The 13,443-nt window shown below is 35.6% G+C and overlaps 1 protein-coding gene across 3 annotated transcripts in view; it reads right to left on the bottom strand.

Annotated features, from left to right (window-relative positions):
- PPARG (peroxisome proliferator activated receptor gamma) overlaps window positions 1-13,443 on the bottom strand; it is a 132,469-nt gene that overhangs the window by 101,572 nt on the left and 17,454 nt on the right. Inside the window, exon 1 of one of the 3 annotated variants that reach the window (XM_045063328.1) lies at window positions 7,560-7,693. The exons of the other annotated variants lie outside the window; for them this stretch is intronic. The gene's annotated coding sequence lies outside the window, so the exon portion shown is untranslated. Of the gene's footprint in view, window positions 1-7,559; window positions 7,694-13,443 lie in introns of those variants that run through there. 3 annotated transcript variants of the gene reach the window in all.

Raw genomic sequence — 13,443 nt, 5'->3', positions numbered from 1 at the left:
AAAATGCTGTGTAGGGGCGCCTGGGTGGCTCAGTGAGTTAAGCCGCTGCCTTCGGCTCAGGTCATGATCTCAGGGTCCTGGGATCGAGTCCCACATCAGGCTCTTTGCTCTGCGGGGAGCCTGCTTCCTCCTCTCTCTCTCTCTCTGCCTGCCTACTTGTGATCTCTGTCTGTCAAATAAATAAGATGTCTAAAAAAAAAAAAAAAGAAAAATGCTGTGTAAATGTTAAATCTATAAAATCATAAATGCATATACGTGTCACAGAAATTCTTATTTATTTATTTGACAGAGATCACAAGCAGGCAGAAAGGTAGGCAGAGAGAGGCGGGGGGGGGGGGGACAGGCTTCCCGCTGAGCAGAGAGTCTGATGCTCGGAGCTCTATCCCAGGACCCTGGGATCATGACCTGAGCCGAAGGCAGAGGCTTAACCCACTGAGCCACCCAGGTGTCAATGTCACAGAAATTCTTTTAAAGTAATTCAGTTTTGTACATACTTTTCATCTCTATTTGGTAAATTTTAAAATAACATTTAGGCAAGACTGCTAATAATACTATGTCTAATTAGCAGAAATAAAAGTATATGTGCATTATTTTAATTTCAATTACATTATCATTTCATTACTTGCATAATATTTGCTAAAATTTTTGTTAAGCACTAGGGATAGCCCAAAGATGGTCTCTGCTCTCAGGAAGCTCACTCCTAAAACTGACTATAAAATCTGTTACAGTATGATACAGTAATTGGTATATTCCAGCCATGAACGGAACCAGAACATTGAGCAGTCTGGTGTGGCTGAACTCTAATATTTGTGGCAGCCAATGGAGAGGATACACTGAGGGGGCAGGCTGAGGCTGATCACAAAGATTCCAATGCTCTTTGAAAGGAGGGTGAAATGTAAACAAACAGCATTAGAAAGATAACTGTCAACTTAGGAGGGTGAAATGCAAACAGTAAAATGTTGAGTCAGATAACGTGCCATTATTGAGGTGAGAAATTAGGATAATCTGAACTAAATCAACATCAATGGAAATAAGGTTGGAAAAGCAAAACTAGAGTAGCAGCAATCAGTAGATCCATACATAGGAAGATTTTTTCCCCCATCACATTTGCAACTGGGGAGCAGAAGTGTACAAAAAAAGCATTCTTCTTAGATACTTACTTGCTGTTGTTACTACTTTTGTTTCAAATTCAGTTGGATAAAAATAGTTAGTACATATATTGAGAACACAACTTGGCAGCATTTTTTATAACTTTCACGTTTTGCTTAAGGTTGAAAGTCAAGTCCCTCCAACACACTCCCGCCACCAACACATCCCAGGTCAGTTGTTCTTTAAAAGGATGTAAACTTAAAGGTAGTTAGTCCATTTTGTCAGACACAGAGGCACTACATTTTTAGAAGTGTGATCGCTTCTAGCAAGCACTTTTTCTGGTAAAATGTGGTAGAATACAGATCTGTTATGTGTCACCCTTTTCATACTGGTGCTTAAAAATAAAATTTAAAAACAAACTAAAACAATGAAGGGGCTTAAAGTTTTTCTTGAACAAAGGTATTTTAAAAATATATTGAATAGTTGCAGAAATTCTTTAAACTCCTATGACACAGAGAAGCATTTTCTCTTTAAAATAAAGTTATTTTATTATTTCTTATTATGTGGCAATATATTATTGTGGGGTCTGAAATTGAAATAAGATCGCAATAATTTCAACAAATAGCTCCTGCTACTGAATGGGCCCCAGCAGGGAGGACAACCAAATGTTCCTATAAATCCTTAAATTACAGAAAACACATAATCACCATTAAGGAAAGAAATAGCAGCAGGTCAAAAGGCAAAAACCGCATTCTGTTCCACTTTAACTGGTAATAAGAAAGTACAGATTAAGGAATGAAGATGTGCGCCAACCACACATCTTCAAAAAAAAAATTAGTATGTGCTAGGAAACAATCATCCTGGTGGCAAAATGTAATTCTTGTGTAGTATTACAGAGTAAGGGAGTGACTTGCACTCAAATCCCACCCTTTTAAAAAAATGATCTGGATTTGGTCAGTGAGTGGGGTGCTGATTAGGGTGTCCTGGTAGCTCTTAGGTTGAGTGGGATGGAATAAGTTACCTGTCCTCTGCCTATTTTGATTTCATTTGGAAAAGGTAAAAATTAAAGGCAAGAATTATAGTCATCCCTTAAAGACATATAATTCTGTAAGAATTTTCTAAGCCCTTTATATATCTGATCTTACTTGATCCTCACAATAAACATCTCCCACTTAATAGATAAGGAAATTGAGGTCCCAAGTTTTTAAGAAATTGCCAATTAACAAAAGAGGAAAGATTACAACCCAGGCGTCTCGACTCTCAAAACAATGATATTCTCTGGAATGACATAGGGTTCTTCTAAAGTATAATCAGAGATCAGCGTTGGTAAAAAGTTGAGTATTAAACTTCTCTATAGCAGTAGGAAAAATCATCTTCATTGTATGCACGTAATTATTAAAATACTTGCTGAATGATACACCTTATATTTCCAGTGAAAGCAACAAAAAATAAATCTTTCATGATCGCGTAGTTACGCTAGATTTCTCTGGATACTCAAAATAGATTGCTAAAAAAATCAGTTCTTCTCAATTATAATTATACGTCAATAGTCGCTACTGGACACAAAAGTGCTCTCAATTTTACGACACTATCTGGAAGAAGTTCAACAACACATTGTTAATACTCTACTCCTACAAAATAATTTTAAAGCTCCATGGGAATTTAGATTTGCACAAGTTATTAGGATGTGACCTTTCCCTTAGATTTCTTATTTTAGGATTGACTTAACATTGTATTTCCCCAGTGGGAGCTGTTGTACTTCCTTCGCAGATAAGAAAAATAGCAATCACAAATTATAGTGAGTAAACTTAGGAAAACATATATTTCTGTGATGCAGAAGAAACCAAAATCATAAAAGGAGCCTGCACGGCATATGCCTTGAGTTTGAGAGGAAAGCCATGTGGCTTGCTGACAAAAGAAAACAAAAGTCATGCCATTATGGTATTTCCCTGAAATTTATACTTAATTGTTTTTTGTCCCAGCTACCAAGTCTTATGACTTTTAAAGATTACTAAAGATGTTTACGTCACTAAATTTCCTATGTCCTGTCTACTGAGAGTATAAAAGGTTAAAAATATCGAACTTTTAGTAACTTAAATGATTTCAGATCACAGGATCTGGATTGAAGGACAAGGAGTTCATCAGTATAAAGAAAAAAAATTTAGTAACTGAGTTGCTTCACTTTATGTTTCATGGAATAATAATGGCTTCTAATGACTGACCTCTTACATGATACTGTGGTAAAATTTATGTACATTATTTGTAACATATGAGTTGTTGAAAGTATCCAGATAATCAAGAATTTTTTTTTAAAGGCAAAGAACACTGTGGAAGGAAAGATGATGAAGACATGTATGTTTTTTTCCTAACTAGGTGCCAAAATCAATGATTTTATATGGTCTTAGTTGATGGAAATATTAAAATAAAGAAACTATGAAAAGATTAAAAATATTTTTTGAGGGCGCCTGGGTGGCTCAGTGGGTTAAAGCCTCTGCCTTTGGCTCAGGTCATGATCCCAGGGTCCTGGGATGGAGCCCCTGCTTAGCAGGGAGCCTGCTTCCCTCTCTGCCTGCCTCTCTGCCTACTTGTGATCTCTGCCAAATAAAATCTTTTTAAAAAAAGTATTTTTTGAGAATGAAAGTGCAGGATATAAATGAGAATTAAGTAACTGTCAAAAGTAATCTTTTGTATCCTGTTATCAGACCTATTTGTGCAATAGGTTTTATTAAAATTACTTGAGAACACAGCTTCATTTGATTTATTACTCAAGAATCTCAAATAATCAAATCTACGATGCATTCTGAAGTTTAATTCAGAGTCTCTATACCACAGAAGCTTTACTTTCAGGCTTAATTTTTAAGAATTTAACTCTCAACATTTTATAGCTGTGCCTAACATTTTTAAGTAAAGATAGTACCCACTGTGGTTGACATACACTTTTTTCACAAAATGTTGTATAATTTAGACAAAGCTAGGTTCTAAAACATTGTTTTGAATGAAACAGAATTTAGAAATCATTTAATACAATCGCTTAATTGCACAGACATTGAGGGTCAAGAGATAACGATGTATCAAATATTACATAGACATATAAAAATATGTGTGTATGCTTATCAAGAACTGGAAGGCAATTTGTAGAATAGTTTGAAAAATAATATTAAGATTATAGATAATTTTTTTCTTTAAGTGATCGGTATCATTATTATTACATTGCTTATTTGATATAAAAAATACAGTAAACTGTATTACAGTTAAAACCTATAATCTCTACTTCAAATCAGTTACTATGACACTTAACCCTCAAATGAAGGTTTAGAATGAAAAGCAAAGACAAGGGGTGCCTGGGTGGCTCAGTCAGCTAAGCATCTGCCTTTGGCTCAGGTCACAATTCCAGGGTCCTGGGATCAAGCCCCGCATCAAGCCCCGCATCAAGCCCCGCATCAAGCCAAGCATAGGGCTGCCTGCTCAGTGGAGAGCCTGCTTCTCCCCCCCCCCCACTATGTCTACTTGTTCTCTCTCTCTCTTTCAAGTAAATGAATAAAGTCTTTAAAAAAAGGAAAGAAAAGACAATCAATCACCTCTAATCTTTTTCCTGTTCACTGTAATACATTTTAAACATGTAATCTTGTTTCTTAAAATTTTCTCTATATTGTTATTCTAAAATGACCATTCCCTACAAATATTCAAACCACAAATGACTTAAAAGAATTTCATGCAAAGTGAAACAAACCCAATAATCAAAACTCCTCCAAAGCAAAAGTAATTTGTCCTCATTCCTCATTTTATTTCTAAATGGGCCACCTACCGCCTTTTAGGTTTTACAACCAAACATTATCTATGTTCCAATCCTGAAGCCCTGCATTTGTACACAGCAGTATATTTCGGCAGAGAGTTCATTTACAGAGGGCAGGACTGAACTTTGCATGTGAGCACATACAGAAAACGATAAAGATCGTTGTGTCCTATTAGTAATTTACAGAATTGTGATTTGCTCCACCCAGTACACCTCTAATTGAATTCCTCAGCCATAAAATCATGGGGACCAAACAAGTTCAGATATCTTTTATCTAAGCCCTTTTTTCCTCCCTTACCATCAGATAACATATTTCTTATGGGGCTTTTCTTCTTTTTATAGATTCATTTGTCTTAGTTATAAATTAACCCCACAACCAACTCTCTCTGTGGCCCAGCTCTACCGTGTCCTGTGTACCAGGCTTCTTTTTACATGCAAAATTGAGGATAGAGGGGCCATTTAAACAGCACGATGCCAAATGATGCCCAGGGAATTATCTCTAGATTAATAACAAAATAAAAAAATTCCTCAGGATAAAAGCTCTTGAGCAGAGATTCTCCTCATAGCTGGACACCCTGGCAAAGAAGTGGAAGGCTAACTACTAGAAACTTCCATTATTTCTTTTTTGCTTTTCAGAAAAATTGTGGTAAAATATATACAACATAAAAATTTACCCTGTTAACTCTTTTAAATATACAGTTCAGTGGCACTGAGTACATTCACACATTGTTCAACTAGCACCACCATCCACCATCTCCAGAACTTTTTCATCTTTCCAAAGTAAAACCCAGTCCCCATGAAAAACTAGCTCCCCATCCGTCCCTCTTCCCAGCTTCTGCCAGCCACCATGCTGCCTGCTGTCTCTAGGAATTTCACTGCTCTAGGTACAAACTTCTGTTTTTTCGTGTTTCCCTTGAACTGTGTAAAACAGTGTAGTTCATGAAACTGGTTGAACACACAGAGTTGCCCACAAAAAATAAAAAACTTCATACAGGAATTCCTAATACTTAGCATTTCATTTTTATGCCCAAATGCTTGGATTGAGACCAAACACTCACGTTTAGATGCCAAAGTATATACTGGTCCCTTACTTTGTCTTCTATCAAGAAGTTGGTCTTTCGATTTGAAATGGCTTCAGGTTTTTCTAAAGTTACACTGATTTTCTAAGCAAACTTAATGCTGCTGTTGATTTTTCTTTAAGAATCAAAGTTCCCTTAGTAGTACTTGTACTCACTGAATTCCCAGACATTTGACCTAAAAACAGTATGATCTTCCCTCATTTTCACCATTCAACTATACGACTTCTACTTCTCCTAATTCTGAGTTCAGATGTTGCCTTCGGTAGTGAAGATTGGTGGGCCAAGAGATTATTAATGAGATCTGAACAGTCTCACAGTTTGGGTTTGAAAATTCACATCAGACCCTGATCATCACCAGCTAAAAACTTGCTAAGAGATGGTTCCCGAGGAGGCAGAGCCTCATGGCATTTCCCACACACAGGTCTTCTAGGGGACTGGAAGTAACTCTCTGAAATATTAAGTGAAGGCCGAACTTGTGGAGGTAGGGACTGCAGTGTATATGGCTAGGATTAAGAAACACAACTCAAAGAGTACCCTTGATGAAAAGAATGCCCCTGCTTCTCTCTGTTTTAAGATGTGCAGACAAACAGAAAGTCGCCCTATAAATCAATGAAAATGATTATTTAGGGACTCCACTGGGACTTTTAAAGAACTTTTCATTTCAAAATAATTTGAGGGTTACAGAAAAGTTGCAAAGACAGAACACTCCCATGTACCCCTCACTTGGCTTCTCTGGCTGTAGACCTATTACAACCACAGTACAATGATCAAAACTAATAAATTAACATTGGAAGAATACTATAAACTACTTTCTTTGGACTTCATCAGTTTTTCCACTAATGCCCTTTCTCAGTTCTGGGATCCCACATTGTGTTTAGCTGCCATGTCTTCTTATTCTCCTCCAAATCTAGGGTAGTTCCTCAGTCTTTTTCTTTTTTAACAGCTTTACTGAGGTATAATTAATATACAAAACCTGTATATATTTAACTTCACATTTATTTATTGATTCAGTCACTTATCTATATCAGTGTGGAATAATGTATATCTATTTTATTTGGGGAGTTATAATCCAGTACTATAGCCATTTATATTATTGCTCAAAATCTTTCAGCTTTGGCCACTGGGAGCTGGAAAAATGTGAGCAATAAAATAAATAACTGTAGTATCATATTTTAACTCCCCAAATAAAAAAAATATGTGTATTAGTATTAGATATTGAAACTAGTTTCTCCTTTGTGAGCAAGGATCATGGTTGCATGTCTTAGAGGGAACCAGGCAAGGTATTTTTATTTTTATTTCAATTTAATTGTAAGTATCACAGGAAACTAAAATAATATACTTGTACTTGAGACTTAATTCTAAGGATCTAAGTTATTTTTTAACTTCTAGGTCACTCTCTTATCTTTGTTTTGTCTTACACAAATACATTATTATGTTCTCCTTCAACTGACTGGTAAATTACAAAGCAGAAAGTATTCTGATAGCCAAAATAAGCTCTCTAAGAAATTTTACAACAAAATACTATGAAGAATTTGCATGTTCTTTTAAAACATGCTTTAAAATACCAATTTAGTAAAATAAATTCTGCATTTACCTACCGTGAAAGGGCGACTCTTGTTTGAGAACAAGAGTTCTTATATACTGGCTTAGAGTTGGCGTCTTTCAAATCTGAACAATTAAAAAAAAAACCACAAAACATTTGATATACACATACTCAAAAGTCTTAGACAACTAGGCTGCCAAAATGTAAGGAAAAAATAAATTTATTTTTTCTGTTAGATTTCATTTGGAATGTTTGTTTTCTTTGATTTTAATATTCTCTAGAAGTAACCAACAGACTACCAACTGTAAATCACACAGGGCTGGAGAATCTTCTTAAAGAGACATGTATTAGATTTACTTTACCTACTTTCCTACTCTGTCACTGATCATGAGTTAAGGTTCTTTATCTCATCCATCTTTTACATCAAATTAATAATGACACCTACATTACTGGACAGACTTCAAAAAAACTAGATCTTAAAAAGATTAATAATCTCAAAAGACAGGTGTTTGCTAAAAGTTATACATAGCAAATATGCTATTATTAAAATACAGAACCTCATTCTAGATGGCACATGGCTATTAAGCCTACAGTGAAAGTATAGTCATGTATCACAACCATTTAGGGACAGGAGACGTAGCATATTCCATGTGGAGATTTTTAAGAGGAAGACCCAGAGAGCAAAGAATTCAAGAAAATGTGCCAAAGGTCTCAGGATTCATATCCTTGGCTCTTACGAAGGTCTCAGCGATCTGAGAATAGCTGTACATTCCATAAAGACAAAACAGCATCTAGTGCCAAAAGCTTTATCATAGGGGCCTTAATAGCCCGAACTTCCAGACCCAATGAACTACACAATCTAACCTACACAAAATTCCAACTTTTTTTAATTTTATAGCTTTGCAAACTTGAAACTTGCAAAAACTATCCTATTACCTGATATGTAACATCAAAGTAGTGGATTATGAGTATAAAATGTTTTCCCATTTTGTTATTTCTAACATGAAAGAATATAAACTATAGCCAATGAATTTTTTTGTTGTTGTTTCTCTAGCACTATTTAGTACTTCTCTTAACACAGACTCAACACTAATAATAAAGTAATTATTTGTTTTCAGAATGGGACATATTCTTCTACAGAAAACTCTGACCCGTCAGTATTTTAGACTGGTACGTTTTGTTTTCTGACTGATTACCAACCTGTATCAGACCAATTTACATAAATGCTCTCTCATTTGTTAGTCAAAAATGAAAGGAATATCCACACCAAAACTATTCATTGCATATAATATGTATAACACATGAGGGACAATTTTTATCTCTAATGGATTATCACTTTGAGGTTTTTGTTTTTGTTTTTGTTTTTTTTACATTCAATTAAACTAAAAAGGGCTTAAGTATATGGGAGGAAAAAGGAAAGAATATTAATAAAGAAAAACGGGAACAAAATCTCTATCTGAAAAAAATTAAAGAATGCTGACTCCAAGTTAAGAGCAAATCATACTAGCTTTCCTTGACACTGGTCCCAATTTCCCTTTGAAATACATATGCGTTCATTAAAAACAAGAAAAAGGTAAAGATAAGTATTCTTAGCTCATGGTCCTAAGAGTTAGATCGAACAGAAAACTGGGCTGGCTCCTGCAGCTTTCAGAGACAGACGGGATTCTATAATCTTTCCCCAAACCCTTCCTATAACTAAGATCAGTAATCTCCTTTCTGTACCCACTTAGAATTGCACTGTACCACACACAGAAGGAGCCGTTTCCAAACATTAGCTACTGTAGAGAAGAAACAAGAGCGGTTCTGGGGGTAATGTATACCAAGTTTTCTTTCACATTCTCCATCCGGTCAGTTAAACACAGCTTGGTTTTATTAATTAGATTATGAATCCTTCTACTCATTCCCATTCACCAATTGGCTTCTTTCAAATCTGAACCCCTGACATTTCAACACAACCCACATGAGACAGGGGCCGTTCATACCTACTCATCCAACTTTTTATGTTCTGCTAAAAATCGTCTCTCAGATGTAAGTAGATAGTAATGCAGACCAAGGGGCAATTTACTCAAACTAATTTGTCTGAAATGGTAGAAGTGGCAAAAGTTGCCTTAAGAAATAGAAAAATAATTAGCAATGAAAGCCACTGAAAACTTATCAAAGAATTACTTCCCCAAAAGCTCTGGGCCTAGATAATTTTCTAGATTTTTTTTTTCTAATTTTCAAGGAAGAGATAATTTTCTTGTTACAAAATTATTTATGAATAGAAAAAAATACAGTGACCAATTTTTTCAAAAGTAGCATGATATTGATGTTAAAACCTAACAGAAAATGAAGAGATAAATACCAGTTCTACTTAGTAATATTGATTTAAAGCTATAAATAAAATGCTAATGAACAAATTCAATCATATACTAAAAGAACAAACCACCACAATCAGGTTGGATTTACTTCAGGCAAAGATTTACCTCCAGAACATTTATTAAATAACGCGTCAGAGCACTAGGTCAAGTTTTAAAAGAAAGTAGATGATTATCTCAACGCAAAAAAAGACTCAACAAAATGCAACAGCCATTCTTGACATTGTTCCTTTAGAATACTAAGAAACTTTAATAACAGAAATATTTATCTCACTCAAACTTATAACCAATATCATCTCATTTGCTAAATACTACAGCAGCGTTTCCCAAAATGTGTTTTGTAGATAACTAGTTCCTTAAGACTTTCTATCAGAGAGGTTTCCACCATAAAGCAAATTTGCTCACATTATTCCTTTTTTGGAGATTAAGAAGGTACAAAAGCATTGTATATACTCTGTGGGCCCAACACCTAAAACAAAAATCAACAATAACACTGGGTGTTATACGCAAACAATGAATTGTGGAACACTACATCAAAACCTAATGATGTACTGTAGGGTAAGTAATAAAAAAAAAATCTGCCTTAACTCAATTTGAAAATGTGTCTTCACTTCCTATTATTTTACTCCTCAACCCACTTTACTGTGGTTTTTGCCCACCTTTCTACTGACACTAAGGCAAAATTCATACACTGTTTCCTTCTTGCTAAATTCTTTAGACTTTTCTTGATTTTCACTCTATTTATCCAAAGCTGTGCTGATAAATATTTAACAAGTGGTTCTCCTTACAGGTGAAAATGCCCCGATTTGCAGTGTTTGCCAGTTTCTGTGGTGTCAATACTCCCCCCAGGATTGAGCAGAGGCTATTGACATAACATCACAGAGCGCTGGGGTGGGCAGCGCTGGAGCAGGGGCTCAGGCCACATTGCATTTCTACCACTCAGACACAATCGACAGGAACACAACAATGTAAAACAATTAGGAAGTGATGTCCGAGGTGTGTTTATTGCTTTTGTTTTTTTTTTTTTTAAAACATAACTTGTTTAATTGCAAGTATATACCATTGTATTTTACTTTATTTTTTATTTTATTTATTTATTTATTTATTTTTAACCATTGTATTTTAAATAATGGCTGTGGATAATAATGGGCTCTCAGAAACCCTGAAAATTTTAACAGCTCACTTTCACAAGCCGGTCTGAGCTGGCTTCGGCACATTGGTCTTCTGCAGTGTTTGGTATTTTGTCCATCCTTTACCACTGAAATGGTCTCCTTCTTTATTTGCCTGAAGACCAGTTTCTCCTAGCTCTTATCCTGTCACATGACTATGATTTCAGCGCCTCTTCTTGGTACCTCTTCTTTCTGAGCTTTTCTAACTTATGTGTCCTGAAAATTTTTTCCCTGTTCACTCTTACCCATAAAATCTGCTTGTTTATAACTCACAAATTTTTATCGGCAACTACAACTATTCTTGCAAGTGTTCTAATTCTGCATTTCCAATTTTTTTTCGGACACCCCTACCTGAGGTTCTTTGGGAACCTCAAGCTCAAAACCACCCAAGCCTACTACCTATCTTCCCCCACTAAGGAAGGAAAGAAACACAACTCAACACATAATTGGGCTGCTCCTCATTCCTTGCAAGATTAAAAGGAATTCTATTCTCCACTCAGATCCCTCAAAACATGTTATAGAACATTCAGTTCATAATAACAAGCAACCTTCTCATATCCCTTTTCCCTACATCCTTCAATTTTTTTCATTTACCACACTCTCCAAAATGTCTCCCCACCCAAACACCTCACTAAACGTTTTCTCTATTCCCAGCCCAGTAAATTTATTATCTTTCCCTCTTCCTCCCCTGTTCAGCACTTTATCATGTCCTCCAGGTTTTCCCATTCAGTCCCTTTCTACTTATATTCTCTAGCACTTCCTCACAAAAAATAGGCAATGACCTTGTAAGATCAACTTTTCTAAGGGTAAGGGAAGAGGGTGTTGTATTATCAAAAGAAGATTCTCTTTGGTGGATTGGGGGAAAGTGAAAGTATATGAACACACTCAAATGACTAATTTTTAATCCCATCAAACTAAATTTCTCACCATCCTCCCCCCTAAACAGCTGATGGATTCCATCAGTGGCCAGACTCAAGAAGAGCCAATTCTATCCTTCCCTAGATTTTTACACTAGCCATACAAAATTTGCTATTGAACTTACCTCTCTATCCTGGGATGACCAAAAAAAAAAAAAAAAAAAAAAAGAAAGAAAGAAAGAAAGAAAAGAAAAAAAAAGAGGCTTGATTTTGATTAAGAGGAATCTAAGAGGGAGAGAAAAATGGAACTGAACAATCTCTTAACAGTGGTGGTTTTAAGTGATGGTGGAATTACTGAATATAATTTAAAGATTTGGTGACATGATTTACCTCGTCACAGGTAACAAGAATAAGTACTTCCAGTTTCTTAGCACTTACAAAACACATAAACTGATGCAGTGGACCTGAACAACTTAAAGTTTAGATCTAATCCATAGTTACACCTGAATATGGTTATACTTCTGTAGATCTGTTACGTGTGGAATGGAGGTAGCGGTGTTGGTAGAGTGTAGACATCTCTTTCTCTGCCAAGTTAAACACTACAAAATTAGGCTTTTGTTAAAGAGTATAAGACCGGGTGCCTGTATTCAAACTGCCTGAGTTCAAATCCTCATTTCATCACCTGGAAGGTTATTTTTGCCTCTCTGTGCTTATTTCTTCATCTGCAAAAGAGAGATAATAGTGTGTACTTTCTATGGTTGTTTGAAGAATAAAATGAAATAATGTACGCGATGCTTAAAATAGAGCCTGATAAGTACTCAACAAATATTAAATATTACTATCAATAGCTAGATTACTTTTTTGGTGCTTGAGATAATTAAAGAACAGTCCTTTAGAAGGATAGTTAAATGACATTTTGGCGAAAGATTTAAGCTATGGAGTAAAGGGTAGACTGAAAAGAGAGAAAGCATTCTCTAAACATGAAATCATATGGTTACATTTATAAATCAAATATAAACTAAATTATCCTAGTGGCAATATTACTCCAAAAAGTCATGATAGCTATTTAGGACTAGAAGTAGAATGAGACAGTAGATTTGAAATAAAAAAACGACAATCATTCATTGAGCATCTGATACTTGTTAGCAGTGTTCTGGGCACCGAGCATAAAGAATGAACAAAACAGACAAAAGTTCCAGCTCTTGTGTAATGGCATATATGAAGACATAATAAATGTGGATGAACTAGAGAGTATTATGCTGAGTGAAATAAGTCAATCAGAGAAAGACAATCATCATATGATCTCTCTGATATGAGGAATCTGAGAGGCAGGGCAGGGGGTTGTGGGAGGGCAGGAAGAGGAAAAATGAAACAGAATGGGATCAACCATAAGAGACTCTTAATCTCATGAAACAAACTGAATGTTGCTGGGGGGTTGGGAGGTAGGGAGAAGGAGGTTGGGTTATGGACATTGGGGAGGGTATGCGCTATGGTAAGTGCTGGGAAGTGTATAAGCCTGAATATTAACAGACCTGTACCCCTGGGGCTAATAATAC

This window comes from Mustela putorius, unplaced genomic scaffold (genome assembly GCF_011764305.1).
Source record: "Mustela putorius furo isolate JIRA1106 unplaced genomic scaffold, ASM1176430v1.1 tig00003850_pilon_pilon_pilon, whole genome shotgun sequence".
NCBI lineage: Eukaryota > Metazoa > Chordata > Mammalia > Carnivora > Mustelidae > Mustela > Mustela putorius.
Note: the sequence above shows the minus strand (reverse complement) of the source record. Positions and strands in the feature narration are given on the sequence as shown.